Source organism: Stegodyphus dumicola, chromosome X1 (assembly GCF_044657685.1).
Source record: "Stegodyphus dumicola isolate Sdum_Otavi_A_Nest chromosome X1, ASM4465768v1".
Classification (NCBI taxonomy): domain Eukaryota; kingdom Metazoa; phylum Arthropoda; class Arachnida; order Araneae; family Eresidae; genus Stegodyphus; species Stegodyphus dumicola.
In genome coordinates this window covers 58102115-58125304 of record NC_140780.1, presented here as the reverse complement: position 1 = coordinate 58125304, position 23190 = coordinate 58102115, and positions in this window count along the sequence as shown.

Sequence of the window (23190 nt, the reverse complement as noted above, 5' to 3'; positions counted from 1 at the left end):
TTTGTACCTGCACTAAAATTATTTACTTTTCTCGAAGATAATTTTCCCTTTTATTCTGTGTATCTGTAATAACTGTATAATTTTTTTTTCTTTCATTGTTCATGTTGTACCCATACATTAAAAACCTCTTTCGCTTACTGTACTTCTGTCGTGTAAGGAAAATCATTTGCTTTTCTATCGACTGCAATCATGATTTTAGTAACAATGTAGCACATTGCTGGAATTTAAAACAAAGAAGGCTACTTTCGAAATTTTATATATTAAGAAACAATATTAGATATTTCTCTTTGTGTATAGATATTCTTTAATTTCAAAGTAGTTAAAATCTAATGAGTCCTTCCCCCATCCTTGGCCTCTTCTAGTGTAATTTGTCATCATTTTTGTGCACTCTTGGATTGCAGAACATATCATGAAAGAAAAAGAATGGAGAAATAGTGCAGAGCAAAAAGACATCTGTGGCTGGTAATTCTTGTTTTATATTAACTTTATTTTCACTAGAAATGCTTGAATGTTATAATTTGTAGGTCCCTTTTCACATGTTGCTTTATGTTGGAGTTTTACTACTTATTTATTTTACGTGAACGCTTCACATTATGTTTTAATGTTTAGGGTAGCGTCTATGCATTAATTTCTTAGGTTTTGAATTCCATATTGAAGTGTCTGAATTGGTTCTTTCTTTATATTGTATTGTAATATTCGAAGTGAGGTTGAACTGTTAATCACACTATAATTATCAGAAGTCTGAGATTTGTTTGATCTGTTATGTCACTAATTCTGTGTGTGAATTAAGATAGTTTTATATATAACACCTGCTTCAAAGCTAACAGTAAAGTTTATTTTCTTTATTTATCATTTAAAATTACCTGCTTATTGACTTTCGGTGCCATTTTTGTACCTGCACTAAAATTATTTACTTTTCTCGAAGATAATTTTTCCTTTTATTCTGTGTATCTGTAATAACTGTATAATTTTTTTTTCTTTCATTGTTCATGTTGTACCCATACATTAAAAACCTCTTTCGCTTACTGTACTTCTGTCGTGTAAGGAAAATCATTTGCTTTTCTATCGACTGCAATCATGATTTTAGTAACAATGTAGCACATTGCTGGAATTTAAAACAAAGAAGGCTACTTTCGAAATTTTATATATTAAGAAACAATATTAGATATTTCTCTTTCTGTATAGATATTCTTTAATTTCAAAGTAGTTAAAATCTAATGATTCCTTCCCCCATCCTTGGCCTCTTCTAGTGTAATTTGTCATCATTTTTGTGCACTCTTGGATTGCAGAACATATCATGAAAGAAAAAGAATGGAGAAATAGTGCAGAGCAAAAAGACATCTGTGGCTGGTAATTCTTGTTTTATATTAACTTTATTTTCACTAGAAATGCTTGAATGTTATAATTTGTAGGTCCCTTTTCACATGTTGCTTTATGTTGGAGTTTTACTACTTATTTATTTTACGTGAACGCTTCACATTATGTTTTAATGTTTAGGGTAGCGTCTATGCATTAATTTCTTAGGTTTTGAATTCCATATTGAAGTGTCTGAATTGGTTCTTTCTTTATATTGTATTGTAATATTCGAAGTGAGGTTGAACTGTTAATCACACTATAATTATCAGAAGTCTGAGATTTGTTAGAGTTCTGTTGCTTCTTAGTGGTTTCAAAATTACTGCTGTAGTGTAATTTTTTCCCAAGTGGCCTCCTTTCGCATTACGAGGAGGAGGCTAAGCATTTTCCTCTCTGTCTGGCCTAACATTTTCCTTGTCTAACGGGGTCTTCTCTTCCCAACAGGTTAGTGTAATTACTCTGCCTGTGTATAAACCAATTTTGTTTGAGTTTTTTCCGAATTTAGAGTCTGTCTATCAAGTGCTGTTTCTCTTAAAACCATTGAAAGTTAAATGTTGAACAAAAAAGAAATGTAAATAAAAATTTAATGAGTTGTTAATTTAATGAGTAATGAAAGTTAGTGGGGCCAAATTGTCTTCTGTTAAGGCTGCTCAAAATGTGCTTTTTATTAGTTGTTTTAAGCATACTTTATTAAATTTTCCCCTTAATCTGAACTATTTTGGCATGTTGGGAAGTTTTATGAACCTATTTGCGAAGATCTATTTAAAATTGATTTCACAAATAAAAATTCGTTTTGAAATCAAATCAGAGATGTTTTATTATTATCGAAGTAAAATTCTGCAGAATAACTTTCCACTTTGTTTTGCAAAGCACTCTGAAAGTTTCTTTTGGACTTCTTTCCGTTCTCTTGGCAAATGCATGAGAGAAATATTTTTTGAGAAAGCTGATGTCTTTTGCTTATAAGAATGATTGATGCAACTGTATGCGTGCCGCTGTAAAGAGCACATGTTTTTTCTTTAATTGGGTAATTCTTCGCTAGAAGATCAGACATTGCTTTTTGTGTTATTTAACAATTTCTTCGTCTTATCTTCAGTTAAAAGCTCTTCTTCATAATGAGCGCTTTTATTATCAAGGGGTTTTATAAGACCCCAATTCTTCTTTTGTAATTTTCTGATTCATTGTTTGACTTCTCTGTCTTCCATATGTGAAAATTCTTCGGCATCGAGTGCTTTTGAAATTTGTAAGATTTTTCGGACTTCATTTTCAGTCGATGGAAATTGTTTAAAGTAGCAGAAAATTCTTTCCGGTGTTGATGGATGAATGTTGCACCACGTATGAATGAAATTCTAGCAGTGGACAAATAAAATGGGATCTTTTAAGGTACTGCTGTACGCGAAATCATGCTTTACAAGTCTGCTCTCAGCAAGTACCTGCTGTATTAAAAATGATAGACTACGAAATATGACTTGAAGAATTGTATGAGTTATTTGGAATGCAGATTGGGAGTTTAGTCGTGATAGGTAAAAAGTCTATACAGATGACCGGAAATAATAAAAATTTAGATGGGTGTACTATAAAGTATTTTGCTCCTGGACCATGGATTAGTCATAAACAGTACTTGTGTAAAAACAGATTAAAGTATACGAATTCCCTGTTTAAGAAAGCAATTTCTCTATGACAGTATGCAGTCTGTATCATAGCTGGAATAGCGAGGTGTTGTGTCTTCAGGGAAACAAAATCTGTTATTCTGTAATTTTTCCTGAAAATGTGTGTTTAAATTTTGTTACCTAGGTAACCTATTTTTAACTCATTCTATACGAAAATGAAACCAAATACAGACAAAGAAATAAAATTGCATTCCTTCCCTTGGTGCAGTTATTAACAACTTTAACTGAATGGGAGCCAATTTTAAGTTTATAAAATTTTGGCTAGCTGCAATTATATATTGCACTTTTAATATTTCAGTTATAAGGGCATTACACAAAGTATAAAAATGTGTGGTATAATATCTTAAAGAAAAGGTATACTCTTTGTATTATTTACAAAAAAATTCAGCAAGATGAAAATTAAATACAGGGAAATCATATTTTAATGTGAAATTTAACATTGCATTTCTTCTGAGAGTTTTTTTTTTTCTCCCTCTGGTACATGCGATGTTATTGCTAAATCCATGCAGTCGTCCAGATGTTTGTTTGTTATTCTGTATCTGAACATTGATTTTAACAAGATTGTTGTTGAAAATCCTCTTTCACATTTTTAGGTAGATCGAAAGCAGGAATTTATCTTTTTAAAAGTTTAACAGTTCATGATTTTTCTGATCTAGGACTATTCAAATGGCTTTTTGTGATATTCTTCATCTTAATTAGGACGGAAACCAGTTATTTCTATTTCTAGATCAGTAGAATTGTTAACATATTTGCAATCTTTTACCATTTTTCTTAAACACTAGTCTTATGTAATGGGTTTGAAGTGAACGTAGTAGTTGGCCTAATTTTAAATACACTCAAAACATCTAATTTAGAAACTAATTTAAGCTCGATGAGATTTTCCAAATGTTTGTTTCAGTTTTCTTATATTTCACGCTTTAGTTCTCCAGATTTTCAAAGTGGCAAAATGTACATTGCATTATGGTAAAAATGTATATTCCTTATATTTGTGTAATATTTTTACAAAATTAATTCTGATTTAAAATTAATTTAAAATACCCTTAAATTCAAAAACTTTAGTTTAGTTCTCCCCCCCCTCAAGTTTAAGATTTTAGTTATTATGTCTGTAAGAATGACTAAATCATAGAACCAATTATGGTCAATAATTTCTTCATAAGTTTCGTTTCTAGATTTTTAAAATTCTTCTATGAAACTTTTGTAACAGAAGCTGGGATGGAACCCAGGCAGCCAGACAGAATGTCCCTTCCCTGAGTGAAAATTTCTATCATTTCACTGAAAGTGACATTATAATATTTCAGAATAAACCCTCGTAACACTAATAAATGTATGTAGATTTTTTTTTTAATGTTTATATAATGCGTGTTTGGTTCTTACAACATTTTGAGCTATTATATTACTAATTCTGTATGTGAGCTAAGACAGTTTAATATAGAACATCTGCTTCAAGACTAAAAGTAAAGTATTTGAATTGTGTTTTACCTTTCGTGTGTTTTGAGAGGTACGTTCTAATCTACAATTTATGGAATTTCTCGGTATTGGACATCTCACATAGCTGACAAAATTTCATTCCTATGTTTAGGTTTTATAGTACAATAAGTTGAGCATCCCTACATTAGTATATGACTTTGATTCCTTCGAAAGAAAAAAAGAGTATCTTAGATTTGTTGAATTTTTGGTCAAAATTTTAGTATATAGGTTATTGCAATAGCTCATTCACGAAATTTTATTTAAATTTTTTGCAACATTTCAAAATGGTATATCATTCAATGGCATTTGATGTGTTTTGGCTTGCTGTATTAAAGCTGGGCTCGAACCCGGGCAGCTAGACAATATGTTCTTTCCCTGAGTGAAATATTGCTATAATTTCATTAAAGTGACGTAATATTACAGGATAATTTCTTGTACATTGGACTAAGCTGTCCTCTCTCATGGATGAGTGTACCTAAGTAAAGAACTTAAAATTAGAAAGGGTTCTTGCGTTAAAATTCTGAATGAAATATTTATTTTATGGTTTATGACTTTTGTTTCCAAGATGTTTTTCGAAATCTGTTTATAGAATGGTGTTTTTGAGCCCTTTCTAAAAAAAAAAAAAAAAAAAAAAAAAAAAAAAAAAAAAAAAAAAAAAGCTATAAAAGTATATATGTATAGCTCTTTTAATGTCAATATATTGCGAGTTTGATTCTTACTCTTTTTTGATCTGTTATGTCACTAATTCTGTGTGTGAATTAAGATAGTTTTATATATAACACCTGCTTCAAAGCTAACAGTAAAGTTTATTTTGTTTATTTGTCATTTAAAATTACCTGCTTATTGACTTTCGGTGCCATTTTTGTACCTGCGCTAAAATTATTTACTTTTCTCGAAGATCATTTTCCCTTTTATTCTGTGTATCTGTAATAACTGTATAATTTTTTTTTCTTTCATTGTTCATGTTGTACCCATACATTAAAAACCTCTTTCGCTTACTGTACTTCTGTCGTGTAAGGAAAATCATTTGCTTTTCTATCGACTGCAATCATGATTTTAGTAACAATGTAGCACATTGCTGGAATTTAAAACAAAGAAGGCTACTTTCGAAATTTTATATATTAAGAAACAATATTAGATATTTCTCTTTGTGTATAGATATTCTTTAATTTCAAAGTAGTTAAAATCTAATGATTCCTTCCCCCATCCTTGGCCTCTTCTAGTGTAATTTGTCATCATTTTTGTGCACTCTTGGATTGCAGAACATATCATGAAAGAAAAAGAATGGAGAAATAGTGCAGAGCAAAAAGACATCTGTGGCTGGTAATTCTTGTTTTATATTAACTTTATTTTCACTAGAAATGCTTGAATGTTATAATTTGTAGGTCCCTTTTCACATGTTGCTTTATGTTGGAGTTTTACTACTTATTTATTTTACGTGAACGCTTCACATTATGTTTTAATGTTTAGGGTAGCGTCTATGCATTAATTTCTTAGGTTTTGAATTCCATATTGAAGTGTCTGAATTGGTTCTTTCTTTATATTGTATTGTAATATTCGAAGTGAGGTTGAACTGTTAATCACACTATAATTATCAGAAGTCTGAGATTTGTTAGAGTTCTGTTGCTTCTTAGTGGTTTCAAAATTACTGCTGTAGTGTAATTTTTTCCCAAGTGGCCTCCTTTCGCATTACGAGGAGGAGGCTAAGCATTTTCCTCTCTGTCTGGCCTAACATTTTCCTTGTCTAACGGGGTCTTCTCTTCCCAACAGGTTAGTGTAATTACTCTGCCTGTGTATAAACCAATTTTGTTTGAGTTTTTTCCGAATTTAGAGTCTGTCTATCAAGTGCTGTTTCTCTTAAAACCATTGAAAGTTAAATGTTGAACAAAAAAGAAATGTAAATAAAAATTTAATGAGTTGTTAATTTAATGAGTAATGAAAGTTAGTGGGGCCAAATTGTCTTCTGTTAAGGCTGCTCAAAATGTGCTTTTTATTAGTTGTTTTAAGCATACTTTATTAAATTTTCCCCTTAATCTGAACTATTTTGGCATGTTGGGAAGTTTTATGAACCTATTTGCGAAGATCTATTTAAAATTGATTTCACAAATAAAAATTCGTTTTGAAATCAAATCAGAGATGTTTTATTATTATCGAAGTAAAATTCTGCAGAATAACTTTCCACTTTGTTTTGCAAAGCACTCTGAAAGTTTCTTTTGGACTTCTTTCCGTTCTCTTGGCAAATGCATGAGAGAAATATTTTTTGAGAAAGCTGATGTCTTTTGCTTATAAGAATGATTGATGCAACTGTATGCGTGCCGCTGTAAAGAGCACATGTTTTTTCTTTAATTGGGTAATTCTTCGCTAGAAGATCAGACATTGCTTTTTGTGTTATTTAACAATTTCTTCGTCTTATCTTCAGTTAAAAGCTCTTCTTCATAATGAGCGCTTTTATTATCAAGGGGTTTTATAAGACCCCAATTCTTCTTTTGTAATTTTCTGATTCATTGTTTGACTTCTCTGTCTTCCATATGTGAAAATTCTTCGGCATCGAGTGCTTTTGAAATTTGTAAGATTTTTCGGACTTCATTTTCAGTCGATGGAAATTGTTTAAAGTAGCAGAAAATTCTTTCCGGTGTTGATGGATGAATGTTGCACCACGTATGAATGAAATTCTAGCAGTGGACAAATAAAATGGGATCTTTTAAGGTACTGCTGTACGCGAAATCATGCTTTACAAGTCTGCTCTCAGCAAGTACCTGCTGTATTAAAAATGATAGACTACGAAATATGACTTGAAGAATTGTATGAGTTATTTGGAATGCAGATTGGGAGTTTAGTCGTGATAGGTAAAAAGTCTATACAGATGACCGGAAATAATAAAAATTTAGATGGGTGTACTATAAAGTATTTTGCTCCTGGACCATGGATTAGTCATAAACAGTACTTGTGTAAAAACAGATTAAAGTATACGAATTCCCTGTTTAAGAAAGCAATTTCTCTATGACAGTATGCAGTCTGTATCATAGCTGGAATAGCGAGGTGTTGTGTCTTCAGGGAAACAAAATCTGTTATTCTGTAATTTTTCCTGAAAATGTGTGTTTAAATTTTGTTACCTAGGTAACCTATTTTTAACTCATTCTATACGAAAATGAAACCAAATACAGACAAAGAAATAAAATTGCATTCCTTCCCTTGGTGCAGTTATTAACAACTTTAACTGAATGGGAGCCAATTTTAAGTTTATAAAATTTTGGCTAGCTGCAATTATATATTGCACTTTTAATATTTCAGTTATAAGGGCATTACACAAAGTATAAAAATGTGTGGTATAATATCTTAAAGAAAAGGTATACTCTTTGTATTATTTACAAAAAAATTCAGCAAGATGAAAATTAAATACAGGGAAATCATATTTTAATGTGAAATTTAACATTGCATTTCTTCTGAGAGTTTTTTTTTTTCTCCCTCTGGTACATGCGATGTTATTGCTAAATCCATGCAGTCGTCCAGATGTTTGTTTGTTATTCTGTATCTGAACATTGATTTTAACAAGATTGTTGTTGAAAATCCTCTTTCACATTTTTAGGTAGATCGAAAGCAGGAATTTATCTTTTTAAAAGTTTAACAGTTCATGATTTTTCTGATCTAGGACTATTCAAATGGCTTTTTGTGATATTCTTCATCTTAATTAGGACGGAAACCAGTTATTTCTATTTCTAGATCAGTAGAATTGTTAACATATTTGCAATCTTTTACCATTTTTCTTAAACACTAGTCTTATGTAATGGGTTTGAAGTGAACGTAGTAGTTGGCCTAATTTTAAATACACTCAAAACATCTAATTTAGAAACTAATTTAAGCTCGATGAGATTTTCCAAATGTTTGTTTCAGTTTTCTTATATTTCACGCTTTAGTTCTCCAGATTTTCAAAGTGGCAAAATGTACATTGCATTATGGTAAAAATGTATATTCCTTATATTTGTGTAATATTTTTACAAAATTAATTCTGATTTAAAATTAATTTAAAATACCCTTAAATTCAAAAACTTTAGTTTAGTTCTCCCACCCCTTAAGTTTAAGATTTTAGTTATTATGTCTGTAAGAATGACTAAATCATAGAACCAATTATGGTCAATAATTTCTTCATAAGTTTCGTTTCTAGATTTTTAAAATTCTTCTATGAAACTTTTGTAACAGAAGCTGGGATGGAACCCAGGCAGCCAGACAGAATGTCCCTTCCCTGAGTGAAAATTTCTATCATTTCACTGAAAGTGACATTATAATATTTCAGAATAAACCCTCGTAACACTAATAAATGTATGTAGATTTTTTTTTAATGTTTATATAATGCGTGTTTGGTTCTTACAACATTTTGAGCTATTATATTACTAATTCTGTATGTGAGCTAAGACAGTTTAATATAGAACATCTGCTTCAAGACTAAAAGTAAAGTATTTGAATTGTGTTTTACCTTTCGTGTGTTTTGAGAGGTACGTTCTAATCTACAATTTATGGAATTTCTCGGTATTGGACATCTCACATAGCTGACAAAATTTCATTCCTATGTTTAGGTTTTATAGTACAATAAGTTGAGCATCCCTACATTAGTATATGACTTTGATTCCTTCGAAAGAAAAAAAGAGTATCTTAGTTTTGTTGAATTTTTGGTCAAAATTTTAGTACATAGGTAATTGCAATAGCTCATTCACGAAATTTTATTTAAATTTTTTGCAACATTTCAAAATGGTATATCATTCAATGGCATTTGATGTGTTTTGGCTTGCTGTATTAAAGCTGGGCTCGAACCCGGGCAGCTAGACAATATGTTCTTTCCCTGAGTGAAATATTGCTATAATTTCATTAAAGTGACGTAATATTACAGGATAATTTCTTGTACATTGGACTAAGCTGTCCTCTCTCATGGATGAGTGTACCTAAGTAAAGAACTTAAAATTAGAAAGGGTTCTTGCGTTAAAATTCTGAATGAAATATTTATTTTATGGTTTATGACTTTTGTTTCCAAGATGTTTTTCGAAATCTGTTTTTAGAATGGTGTTTTTGAGCCCTTTCTAAAAAAAAAAAAAAAAAAAAAAAAAAAAAAAAAAAAAAAAGCTATAAAAGTATATATGTATAGCTCTTTTAATGTCAATATATTGCGAGTTTGATTCTTACTCTTTTTTGATCTGTTATGTCACTAATTCTGTGTGTGAATTAAGATAGTTTTATATATAACACCTGCTTCAAAGCTAACAGTAAAGTTTATTTTGTTTATTTATCATTTAAAATTATCTGCTTATTGACTTTCGGTGCCATTTTTGTACCTGCACTAAAATTATTTACTTTTCTCGAAGATAATTTTCCCTTTTATTCTGTGTATCTGTAATAACTGTATAATTTTTTTTTCTTTCATTGTTCATGTTGTACCCATACATTAAAAACCTCTTTCGCTTACTGTACTTCTGTCGTGTAAGGAAAATCATTTGCTTTTCTATCGACTGCAATCATGATTTTAGTAACAATGTAGCACATTGCTGGAATTTAAAACAAAGAAGGCTACTTTCGAAATTTTATATATTAAGAAACAATATTAGATATTTCTCTTTGTGTATAGATATTCTTTAATTTCAAAGTAGTTAAAATCTAATGAGTCCTTCCCCCATCCTTGGCCTCTTCTAGTGTAATTTGTCATCATTTTTGTGCACTCTTGGATTGCAGAACATATCATGAAAGAAAAAGAATGGAGAAATAGTGCAGAGCAAAAAGACATCTGTGGCTGGTAATTCTTGTTTTATATTAACTTTATTTTCACTAGAAATGCTTGAATGTTATAATTTGTAGGTCCCTTTTCACATGTTGCTTTATGTTGGAGTTTTACTACTTATTTATTTTACGTGAACGCTTCACATTATGTTTTAATGTTTAGGGTAGCGTCTATGCATTAATTTCTTAGGTTTTGAATTCCATATTGAAGTGTCTGAATTGGTTCTTTCTTTATATTGTATTGTAATATTCGAAGTGAGGTTGAACTGTTAATCACACTATAATTATCAGAAGTCTGAGATTTGTTTGATCTGTTATGTCACTAATTCTGTGTGTGAATTAAGATAGTTTTATATATAACACCTGCTTCAAAGCTAACAGTAAAGTTTATTTTCTTTATTTATCATTTAAAATTACCTGCTTATTGACTTTCGGTGCCATTTTTGTACCTGCACTAAAATTATTTACTTTTCTCGAAGATAATTTTTCCTTTTATTCTGTGTATCTGTAATAACTGTATAATTTTTTTTTCTTTCATTGTTCATGTTGTACCCATACATTAAAAACCTCTTTCGCTTACTGTACTTCTGTCGTGTAAGGAAAATCATTTGCTTTTCTATCGACTGCAATCATGATTTTAGTAACAATGTAGCACATTGCTGGAATTTAAAACAAAGAAGGCTACTTTCGAAATTTTATATATTAAGAAACAATATTAGATATTTCTCTTTGTGTATAGATATTCTTTAATTTCAAAGTAGTTAAAATCTAATGATTCCTTCCCCCATCCTTGGCCTCTTCTAGTGTAATTTGTCATCATTTTTGTGCACTCTTGGATTGCAGAACATATCATGAAAGAAAAAGAATGGAGAAATAGTGCAGAGCAAAAAGACATCTGTGGCTGGTAATTCTTGTTTTATATTAACTTTATTTTCACTAGAAATGCTTGAATGTTATAATTTGTAGGTCCCTTTTCACATGTTGCTTTATGTTGGAGTTTTACTACTTATTTATTTTACGTGAACGCTTCACATTATGTTTTAATGTTTAGGGTAGCGTCTATGCATTAATTTCTTAGGTTTTGAATTCCATATTGAAATGTCTGAATTGGTTCTTTCTTTATATTGTATTGTAATATTCGAAGTGAGGTTGAACTGTTAATCACACTATAATTATCAGAAGTCTGAGATTTGTTAGAGTTCTGTTGCTTCTTAGTGGTTTCAAAATTACTGCTGTAGTGTAATTTTTTCCCAAGTGGCCTCCTTTCGCATTACGAGGAGGAGGCTAAGCATTTTCCTCTCTGTCTGGCCTAACATTTTCCTTGTCTAACGGGGTCTTCTCTTCCCAACATCTCAGTGTAATTACTCTGCCTGTGTATAAACCAATTTTGTTTCAGTTTTTTCCGAATTTAGAGTCTGTCTATCAAGTGCTGTTTCTCTTAAAACCATTGAAAGTTAAATGTTGAACAAAAAAGAAATGTAAATAAAAATTTAATGAGTACTCGTAATGAAAGTTAGTGGGGCCAAATTGTCTTCTGTTAAGGCTGCTCAAAATGTGCTTTTTATTAGTTGTTTTAAGCATACTTTATTAAATTTTCCCCTTAATCTGAACTATTTTGGCATATTGGGAAGTTTTATGAACCTATTTGCGAAGATCTATTTAAAATTGATTTCACAAATAAAAATTCGTTTTGAAATCAAATCAGAGATGTTTTATTATTATCGAAGTAAAATTCTGCAGAATAACTTTCCACTTTGTTTTGCAAAGCACTCTGAAAGTTTCTTTTGGACTTCTTTCCGTTCTCTTGGCAAATGCATGAGAGAAATATTTTTTGAGAAAGCTGATGTCTTTTGCTTATAAGAATGATTGATGCAACTGTATGCGTGCCGCTGTAAAGAGCACATGTTTTTTCTTTAATTGGGTAATTCTTCGCTAGAAGATCAGACATTGCTTTTTGTGTTATTTAACAATTTCTTCGTCTTATCTTCAGTTAAAAGCTCTTCTTCATAATGAGCGCTTTTATTATCAAGGGGTTTTATAAGACCCCAATTCTTCTTTTGTAATTTTCTGATTCATTGTTTGACTTCTCTGTCTTCCATATGTGAAAATTCTTCGGCATCGATTGCTTTTGAAATTTTTAAGATTTTTCGGACTTCATTTTCAGTCGATGGAAATTGTTTAAAGTAGCAGAAAATTCTTTCCGGTGTTGATGGATGAATGTTGCACCACGTATGAATGAAATTCTAGCAGTGGACAAATAAAATGGGATCTTTTAAGGTACTGCTGTACGCGAAATCATGCTTTACAAGTCTGCTCTCAGCAAGTACCTGCTGTATTAAAAATGATAGACTACGAAATATGACTTGAAGAATTGTATGAGTTATTTGGAATGCAGATTGGGAGTTTAGTCGTGATAGGTAAAAAGTCTATACAGATGACCGGAAATAATAAAAATTTAGATGGGTGTACTATAAAGTATTTTACTCCTGGACCATGGATTAGTCATAAACAGTACTTGTGTAAAAACAGATTAAAGTATATGAATTCCCTGTTTAAGAAAGGAATTTCTCTATGACAGTATGCAGTCTGTATCATAGCTGGAATAGCGAGGTGTTGTGTCTTCAGGGAAACAAAATCTGTTATTCTGTAATTTTTCCTGAAAATGTGTGTTTAAATTTTGTTACCTAGGTAACCTATTTTTAACTCATTCTATATGAAAATGAAACCAAATACAGACAAAGAAATAAAATTGCATTCCTTCCCGTGGTGCAGTTATTAACAACTTTAACTGAATGGGAGCCAATTTTAAGTTTATAAAATTTTGGCTAGCTGCAATTATATATTGCACTTTTAATATTTCAGTTATAAGTGCATTACACAAAGTATAAAAATGTGTGGTATAATATCTTAAAGAAAAGGTATACTCTTTGTATTATTTACAAAAAAATTCAGCAAGATGAAAATTAAATACAGGGAAATCATATTTTAATGTGAAATTTAACATTGCATATCTTCTGAGAGTTTTTTTTTTTCTCCCTCTGGTACATGCGATGTTATTGCTAAAATCATGCAGTCGTCCAGATGTTTGTTTGTTATTCTGTATCTGAACATTGATTTTAACAAGATTGTTGTTGAAAATCCTCTTTCACATTTTTAGGTAGATCGAAAGCAGGAATTTATCTTTTTAAAAGTTTAACAGTTCATGATTTTTCTGATCTAGGACTATTCAAATGGCTTTTTGTGATATTCTTCATCTTAATTAGGACGGAAACCAGTTATTTCTATTTCTAGATCAGTAGAATTGTTAACATATTTGCAATCTTTTACCATTTTTCTTAAACACTAGTCTTATGTAATGGGTTTGAAGTGAACGTAGTAGTTGGCCTAATTTTAAATACACTCAAAACATCTAATTTAGAAACTAATTTAAGCTCGATGAGATTTTCCAAATGTTTGTTTCAATTTTCTTATATTTCACGCTTTAGTTCTCCAGATTTTCAAAGTGGCAAAATGTACATTGCATTATGGTAAAAATGTATATTCCTTATATTTGTGTAATATTTTTACAAAATTAATTCTGATTTAAAATTAATTTAAAATACCCTTAAATTCAAAAACTTTAGTTTAGTTCTCCCCCCCGCTCTCAAGTTTAAGATTTTAGTTATTATGTCTGTAAGAATGACTAAATCATAGAACCAATTATGGTCAATAATTTCTTCATAAGTTTCGTTTCTAGATTTTTAAAATTCTTCTATGAAACTTTTGTAACAGAAGCTGGGATGGAACCCAGGCAGCCAGACAGAATGTCCCTTCCCTGAGTGAAAATTTCTATCATTTCACTGAAAGTGACATTATAATATTTCAGAATAAACCCTCGTAACACTAATAAATGTATGTAGATTTTTTTCTTAATGTTTATATAATGCGTGTTTGGTTCTTACAACATTTTGAGCTATTATATTACTAATTCTGTATGTGAGCTAAGACAGTTTAATATAGAACATCTGCTTCAAGACTAAAAGTAAAGTATTTGAATTGTGTTTTACCTTTCGTGTGTTTTGAGAGGTACGTTCTAATCTACAACTTATGGAATTTCTCGGTATTGGACATCTCACATAGCTGACAAAATTTCATTCCTATGTTTAGGTTTTATAGTACAATAAGTTGAGCATCCCTACATTAGTATATGACTTTGATTCCTTCGAAAGAAAAAAAGAGTATCTTAGTTTTGTTGAATTTTTGGTCAAAATTTTAGTATATAGGTAATTGCAATAGCTCATTCACGAAATTTTATTTAAATTTTTTGCAACATTTCAAAATGGTATATCATTCAATGGCATTTGATGTGTTTTGGCTTGCTGTATTAAAGCTGGGCTCGAACCCGGGCAGCTAGACAATATGTTCTTTCCCTGAGTGAAATATTGCTATAATTTCATTAAAGTGACGTGGTAATATTACAGGATAATTTCTTGTACATTGGACTAAGCTGTCCTCTCTCATGGATGAGTGTACCTAAGTAAAGAACTTAAAATTAGAAAGGGTTCTTGCGTTAAAATTCTGAATGAAATATTTATTTTATGGTTTATGACTTTTGTTTCCAAGATGTTTTTCGAAATCTGTTTTTAGAATGGTGTTTTTGAGCCCTTTCTAAAAAAAAAAAAAAAAAAAAAAAAAAGCTATAAATGTATATATGTATAGCTCTTTTAATGTCAATATATTGCGAGTTTGATTCTTACTCTTTTTTAATCTGTTATGTCACTAATTCTGTGTGTGAATTAAGATAGTTTTATATATAACACCTGCTTCAAAGCTAACAGTAAAGTTTATTTTCTTTATTTATCATTTAAAATTACCTGCTTATTGACTTTCGGTGCCATTTTTGTACCTGCACTAAAATTATTTACTTTTCTCGAAGATAATTTTTCCTTTTATTCTGTGTATCTGTAATAACTGTATAATTTTTTTTTCTTTCATTGTTCATGTTGTACCCATACATTAAAAACCTCTTTCGCTTACTGTACTTCTGTCGTGTAAGGAAAATCATTTGCTTTTCTATCGACTGCAATCATGATTTTAGTAACAATGTAGCACATTGCTGGAATTTAAAACAAAGAAGGCTACTTTCGAAATTTTATATATTAAGAAACAATATTAGATATTTCTCTTTGTGTATAGATATTCTTTAATTTCAAAGTAGTTAAAATCTAATGATTCCTTCCCCCATCCTTGGCCTCTTCTAGTGTAATTTGTCATCATTTTTGTGCACTCTTGGATTGCAGAACATATCATGAAAGAAAAAGAATGGAGAAATAGTGCAGAGCAAAAAGACATCTGTGGCTGGTAATTCTTGTTTTATATTAACTTTATTTTCACTAGAAATGCTTGAATGTTATAATTTGTAGGTCCCTTTTCACATGTTGCTTTATGTTGGAGTTTTACTACTTATTTATTTTACGTGAACGCTTCACATTATGTTTTAATGTTTAGGGTAGCGTCTATGCATTAATTTCTTAGGTTTTGAATTCCATATTGAAATGTCTGAATTGGTTCTTTCTTTATATTGTATTGTAATATTCGAAGTGAGGTTGAACTGTTAATCACACTATAATTATCAGAAGTCTGAGATTTGTTAGAGTTCTGTTGCTTCTTAGTGGTTTCAAAATTACTGCTGTAGTGTAATTTTTTCCCAAGTGGCCTCCTTTCGCATTACGAGGAGGAGGCTAAGCATTTTCCTCTCTGTCTGGCCTAACATTTTCCTTGTCTAACGGGGTCTTCTCTTCCCAACATCTCAGTGTAATTACTCTGCCTGTGTATAAACCAATTTTGTTTCAGTTTTTTCCGAATTTAGTGTCTGTCTATCAAGCGCTGTTTCTCTTAAAACCATTGAAAGTTAAATGTTGAACAAAAAAGAAATGTAAATAAAAATTTAATGAGTACTCGTAATGAAAGTTAGTGGGGCCAAATTGTCTTCTGTTAAGGCTGCTCAAAATGTGCTTTTTATTAGTTGTTTTAAGCATACTTTATTAAATTTTCCCCTTAATCTGAACTATTTTGGCATATTGGGAAGTTTTATGAACCTATTTGCGAAGATCTATTTAAAATTGATTTCACAAATAAAAATTCGTTTTGAAATCAAATCAGAGATGTTTTATTATTATCGAAGTAAAATTCTGCAGAATAACTTTCCACTTTGTTTTGCAAAGCACTCTGAAAGTTTCTTTTGGACTTCTTTCCGTTCTCTTGGCAAATGCATGAGAGAAATATTTTTTGAGAAAGCTGATGTCTTTTGCTTATAAGAATGATTGATGCAACTGTATGCGTGCCGCTGTAAAGAGCACATGTTTTTTCTTTAATTGGGTAATTCTTCGCTAGAAGATCAGACATTGCTTTTTGTGTTATTTAACAATTTCTTCGTCTTATCTTCAGTTAAAAGCTCTTCTTCATAATGAGCGCTTTTATTATCAAGGGGTTTTATAAGACCCCAATTCTTCTTTTGTAATTTTCTGATTCATTGTTTGACTTCTCTGTCTTCCATATGTGAAAATTCTTCGGCATCGATTGCTTTTGAAATTTGTAAGATTTTTCGGACTTCATTTTCAGTCAATGGAAATTGTTTAAAGTAGCAGAAAATTCTTTCCGGTGTTGATGGATGAATGTTGCACCACGTATGAATGAAATTCTAGCAGTGGACAAATAAAATGGGATCTTTTAAGGTACTGCTGTACGCGAAATCATGCTTTACAAGTCTGCTCTCAGCAAGTACCTGCTGTATTAAAAATGATAGACTACGAAATATGACTTGAAGAATTGTATGAGTTATTTGGAATGCAGATTGGGAGTTTAGTCGTGATAGGTAAAAAGTCTATACAGATGACCGGAAATAATAAAAATTTAGATGGGTGTACTATAAAGTATTTTACTCCTGGACCATGGATTAGTCATAAACAGTACTTGTGTAAAAACAGATTAAAGTATATGAATTCCCTGTTTAAGAAAGGAATTTCTCTATGACAGTATGCAGTCTGTATCATAGCTGGAATAGCGAGGTGTTGTGTCTTCAGGGAAACAAAATCTGTTATTCTGTAATTTTTCCTGAAAATGTGTGTTTAAATTTTGTTACCTAGGTAACCTATTTTTAACTCATTCTATATGAAAATGAAACCAAATACAGACAAAGAAATAAAATTGCATTCCTTCCCGTGGTGCAGTTATTAACAACTTTAACTGAATGGGAGCCAATTTTAAGTTTATAAAATTTTGGCTAGCTGCAATTATATATTGCACTTTTAATATTTCAGTTATAAGTGCATTACACAAAGTATAAAAATGTGTGGTATAATATCTTAAAGAAAAGGTATACTCTTTGTATTATTTACAAAAAAATTCAGCAAGATGAAAATTAAATACAGGGAAATCATATTTTAATGTGAAATTTAACATTGCATATCTTCTGAGAGTTTTTTTTTTTCTCCCTCTGGTACATGCGATGTTATTGCTAAATCCATGCAGTCGTCCAGATGTTTGTTTGTTATTCTGTATCTGAACATTGATTTTAACAAGATTGTTGTTGAAAATCCTCTTTCACATTTTTAGGTAGATCGAAAGCAGGAATTTATCTTTTTAAAAGTTTAACAGTTCATGATTTTTCTGATCTAGGACTATTCAAATGGCTTTTTGTGATATTCTTCATCTTAATTAGGACGGAAACCAGTTATTTCTATTTCTAGATCAGTAGAATTGTTAACATATTTGCAATCTTTTACCATTTTTCTTAAACACTAGTCTTATGTAATGGGTTTGAAGTGAATGTAGTAGTTGGCCTAATTTTAAATACACTCAAAACATCTAATTTAGAAACTAATTTAAGCTCGAGGAGATTTTCCAAATGTTTGTTTCAGTTTTCTTATATTTCACGCTTTAGTTCTCCAGATTTTCAAAGTGGCAAAATGTACATTGCATTATGGTAAATATGTATATTCCTTATATTTGTGTAATATTTTTACAAAATTAATTCTGATTTAAAATTAATTTAAAATACCCTTAAATTCAAAAACTTTAGTTTAGTTCTCCCCCCCGCTCTCAAGTTTAAGATTTTAGTTATTATGTCTGTAAGAATGACTAAATCATAGAACCAATTATGGTCAATAATTTCTTCATAAGTTTCGTTTCTAGATTTTTAAAATTCTTCTATGAAACTTTTGTAACAGAAGCTGGGATGGAACCCAGGCAGCCAGACAGAATGTCCCTTCCCTGAGTGAAAATTTCTATCATTTCACCGAAAGTGACATTATAATATTTCAGAATAAACCCTCGTAACACTAATAAATGTATGTAGATTTTTTTTTAATGTTTATATAATGCGTGTTTGGTTCTTACAACATTTTGAGCTATTATATTACTAATTCTGTATGTGAGCTAAGACAGTTTAATATAGAACATCTGCTTCAAGACTAAAAGTAAAGTATTTGAATTGTGTTTTACCTTTCATGTGTTTTGAGAGGTACGTTCTAATCTACAATTTATGGAATTTCTCGGTATTGGACATCTCACATAGCTGACAAAATTTCATTCCTATGTTTAGGTTTTCTAGTACAATAAGTTGAGCATCCCTACATTAGTATATGACTTTGATTCCTTCGAAATAAAAAAAGAGTATCTTCGTTTTGTTGAATTTTTGGTCAAAATTTTAGTATATAGGTAATTGGAATAGCTCATTCACGAAATTTTATTTAAATTTTTTGCAACATTTCAAAATGGTATATCATTCAATGGCATTTGATGTGTTTTGGCTTGCTGTATTAAAGCTGGGCTCGAACCCAGGCAGCTAGACAATATGTTCTTTCCCTGAGTGAAATATTGCTATAATTTCATTAAAGTGACGTAATATTACAGGATAATTTCTTGTACATTGGACTAAGCTGTCCTCTCTCATGGATGAGTGTACCTAAGTAAAGAACTTAAAATTAGAAAGGGTTCTTGCGTTAAAATTCTGAATGAAATATTTATTTTATGGTTTATGACTTTTGTTTCCAAGATGTTTTTCGAAATCTGTTTTTAGAATGGTGTTTTTGAGCCCTTTCTAAAAAAAAAAAAAAAAAAAAAAAAGCTATAAAAGTATATATGTATAGCTCTTTTAATGTCAATATATTGCGAGTTTGATTCTTACTCTTTTTTGATCTGTTATGTCACTAATTCTGTGTGTGAATTAAGATAGTTTTATATATAACACCTGCTTCAAAGCTAACAGTAAAGTTTATTTTGTTTATTTATCATTTAAAATTACCTGGTTATTGACTTTCGGTGCCATTTTTGTACCTGCACTAAAATTATTTACTTTTCTCGAAGATAATTTTTCCTTTTATTCTGTGTATCTGTAATAACTGTATAATTTTTTTTTCTTTCATTGTTCATGTTGTACCCATACATTAAAAACCTCTTTCGCTTACTGTACTTCTGTCGTGTAAGGAAAATCATTTGCTTTTCTATCGACTGCAATCATGATTTTAGTAACAATGTAGCACATTGCTGGAATTTAAAACAAAGAAGGCTACTTTCGAAATTTTATATATTAAGAAACAATATTAGATATTTCTCTTTGTGTATAGATATTCTTTAATTTCAAAGTAGTTAAAATCTAATGATTCCTTCCCCCATCCTTGGCCTCTTCTAGTGTAATTTGTCATCATTTTTGTGCACTCTTGGATTGCAGAACATATCATGAAAGAAAAAGAATGGAGAAATAGTGCAGAGCAAAAAGACATCTGTGGCTGGTAATTCTTGTTTTATATTAACTTTATTTTCACTAGAAATGCTTGTATGTTATAATTTGTAGGTCCCTTTTCACATGTTGCTTTATGTTGGAGTTTTACTACTTATTTATTTTACGTGAACGCTTCACATTATGTTTTAATGTTTAGGGTAGCGTCTATGCATTAATTTCTTAGGTTTTGAATTCGATATTGAAATTTCTGAATTGGTTCTTTCTTTATATTGTATTGTAATATTCGAAGTGAGGTTGAACTGTTAATCACACTATAATTATCAGAAGTCTGAGATTTGTTAGAGTTCTGTTGCTTCTTAGTGGTTTCAAAATTACTGCTGTAGTGTAATTTTTTCCCAAGTGGCCTCCTTTCGCATTACGAGGAGGAGGCTAAGCATTTTCCTCTCTGTCTGGCCTAACATTTTCCTTGTCTAACGGGGTCTTCTCTTCCCAACATCTCAGTGTAATTACTCTGCCTGTGTATAAACCAATTTTGTTTCAGTTTTTTCCGAATTTAGAGTCTGTCTATCAAGTGCTGTTTCTCTTAAAACCATTGAAAGTTAAATGTTGAACAAAAAAGAAATGTAAATAAAAATTTAATGAGTACTCGTAATGAAAGTTAGTGGGGCCAAATTGTCTTCTGTTAAGGCTGCTCAAAATGTGCTTTTTATTAGTTGTTTTAAGCATACTTTATTAAATTTTTCCCTTAATCTGAACTATTTTGGCATATTGGGAAGTTTTATGAACCTATTTGCGAAGATCTATTTAAAATTGATTTCACAAATAAAAATTCGTTTTGAAATCAAATCAGAGATGTTTTATTATTATCGAAGTAAAATTCTGCAGAATAACTTTCCACTTTGTTTTGCAAAGCACTCTGAAAGTTTCTTTTGGACTTCTTTCCGTTCTTTTGGCAAATGCATGAGAGAAATATTTTTTGAGAAAGCTGATGTCTTTTGCTTATAAGAATGATTGATGCAACTGTATGCGTGCCGCTGTAAAGAGCACGTTTTTTCTTTAATTGGGTAATTCTTCGCTAGAAGATCAGACATTGCTTTTTGTGTTATTTAACAATTTCTTCGTCTTATCTTCAGTTAAAAGCTCTTCTTCATAATGAGCGCTTTTATTATCAACGGGTTTTATAAGACCCCAATTCTTCTTTTGTAATTTTCTGATTCATTGTTTGACTTCTCTGTCTTCCATATGTGAAAATTCTTCGGCATCGATTGCTTTTGAAATTTGTAAGATTTTTCGGACTTCATTTTCAGTCGATGGAAATTGTTTAAAGTAGCAGAAAATTCTTTCCGGTGTTGATGGATGAATGTTGCACCACGTATGAATGAAATTCTAGCAGTGGACAAATAAAATGGGATCTTTTATGGTACTGCTGTACGCGAAATCATGCTTTACAAGTCTGCTCTCAGCAAGTACCTGCTGTAGTAAAAATGATAGACTACGAAATATGACTTGAAGAATTGTATGAGTTATTTGGAATGCAGATTCGGAGTTTAGTCGTGATAGGTAAAAAGTCTATACAGATGACCGGAAATAATAAAAATTTAGATGGGTGTACTATAAAGTATTTTGCTCCTGGACCATGGATTAGTCATAAACAGTACTTGTGTAAAAACAGATTAAAGTATATGAATTCCCTGTTTAAGAAAGGAATTTCTCTATGACAGTATGCAGTCTGTATCATAGCTGGAATAGCGAGGTGTTGTGTCTTCAGGGAAACAAAATCTGTTATTCTGTAATTTTTCCTGAAAATGTGTGTTTAAATTTTGTTACCTAGGTAACCAATTTTTAACTCATTCTATATGAAAATGAAACCAAATACAGACAAAGAAATAAAATTGCATTCCTTCCCGTGGTGCAGTTATTTACAACTTTAACTGAATGGGAGCCAATTTTAAGTTTATAAAATTTTGGCTAGCTGCAATTATATATTGCACTTTTAATATTTCAGTTATAAGTGCATTACACAAAGTATAAAAATGTGTGGTATAATATCTTAAAGAAAAGATATACTCTTTGTATTATTTACAAAAAAATTCAGCAAGATGAAAATTAAATACAGGGAAATCATATTTTAATGTGAAATTTAACATTGCATTTCTTCTGAGAGTTTTTTTTTTCTCCCTCTGGTACATGCGATGTTATTGCTAAATCCATGCAGTCGTCCAGATGTTTGTTTGTTATTCTGTATCTGAACATTGATTTTAACAAGATTGTTGTTGAAAGTCCTCTTTCACATTTTTAGGTAGATCGAAAGCAGGAATTTATCTTTTTAAAAGTTTAACAGTTCATGATTTTTCTGATCTACCACTATTCAAATGGCTTTTTGTGATATTCTTCATCTTAATTAGGACGGAAACCAGTTATTTCTATTTCTAGATCAGTAGAATTGTTAACATATTTGCAATCTTTTACCATTTTTCTTAAACACTAGTCTTATGTAATGGGTTTGAAGTGAACGTAGTAGTTGGCCTAATTTTAAATACACTCAAAACATCTAATTTAGAAACTAATTTAAGCTCGATGAGATTTTCCAAATGTTTGTTTCAGTTTTCTTATATTTCACGCTTTAGTTCTCCAGATTTTCAAAGTGGCAAAATGTACATTGCATTATGGTAAAAATGTATATTCCTTATATTTGTGTAATATTTTTACAAAATTAATTCTGATTTAAAATTAATTTAAAATACCCTTAAATTCAAAAACTTTAGTTTAGTTCTCCCCCCCTCAAGTTTAAGATTTTAGTTATTATGTCTGTAAGAATGACTAAATCATAGAACCAATTATGGTCAATAATTTCTTCATAAGTTTCGTTTCTAGATTTTTAAAATTCTTCTATGAAACTTTTGTAACAGAAGCTGGGATGGAACCCAGGCAGCCAGACAGAATGTCCCTTCCCTGAGTGAAAATTTCTATCATTTCACTGAAAGTGACATTATAATATTTCAGAATAAACCCTCGTAACACTAATAAATGTATGTAGATTTTTTTTTAATGTTTATATAATGCGTGTTTGGTTCTTACAACATTTTGAGCTATTATATTACTAATTCTGTATGTGAGCTAAGACAGTTTAATATAGAACATCTGCTTCAAGACTAAAAGTAAAGTATTTGAATTGTGTTTTACCTTTCGTGTGTTTTGAGAGGTACGTTCTAATCTACAATT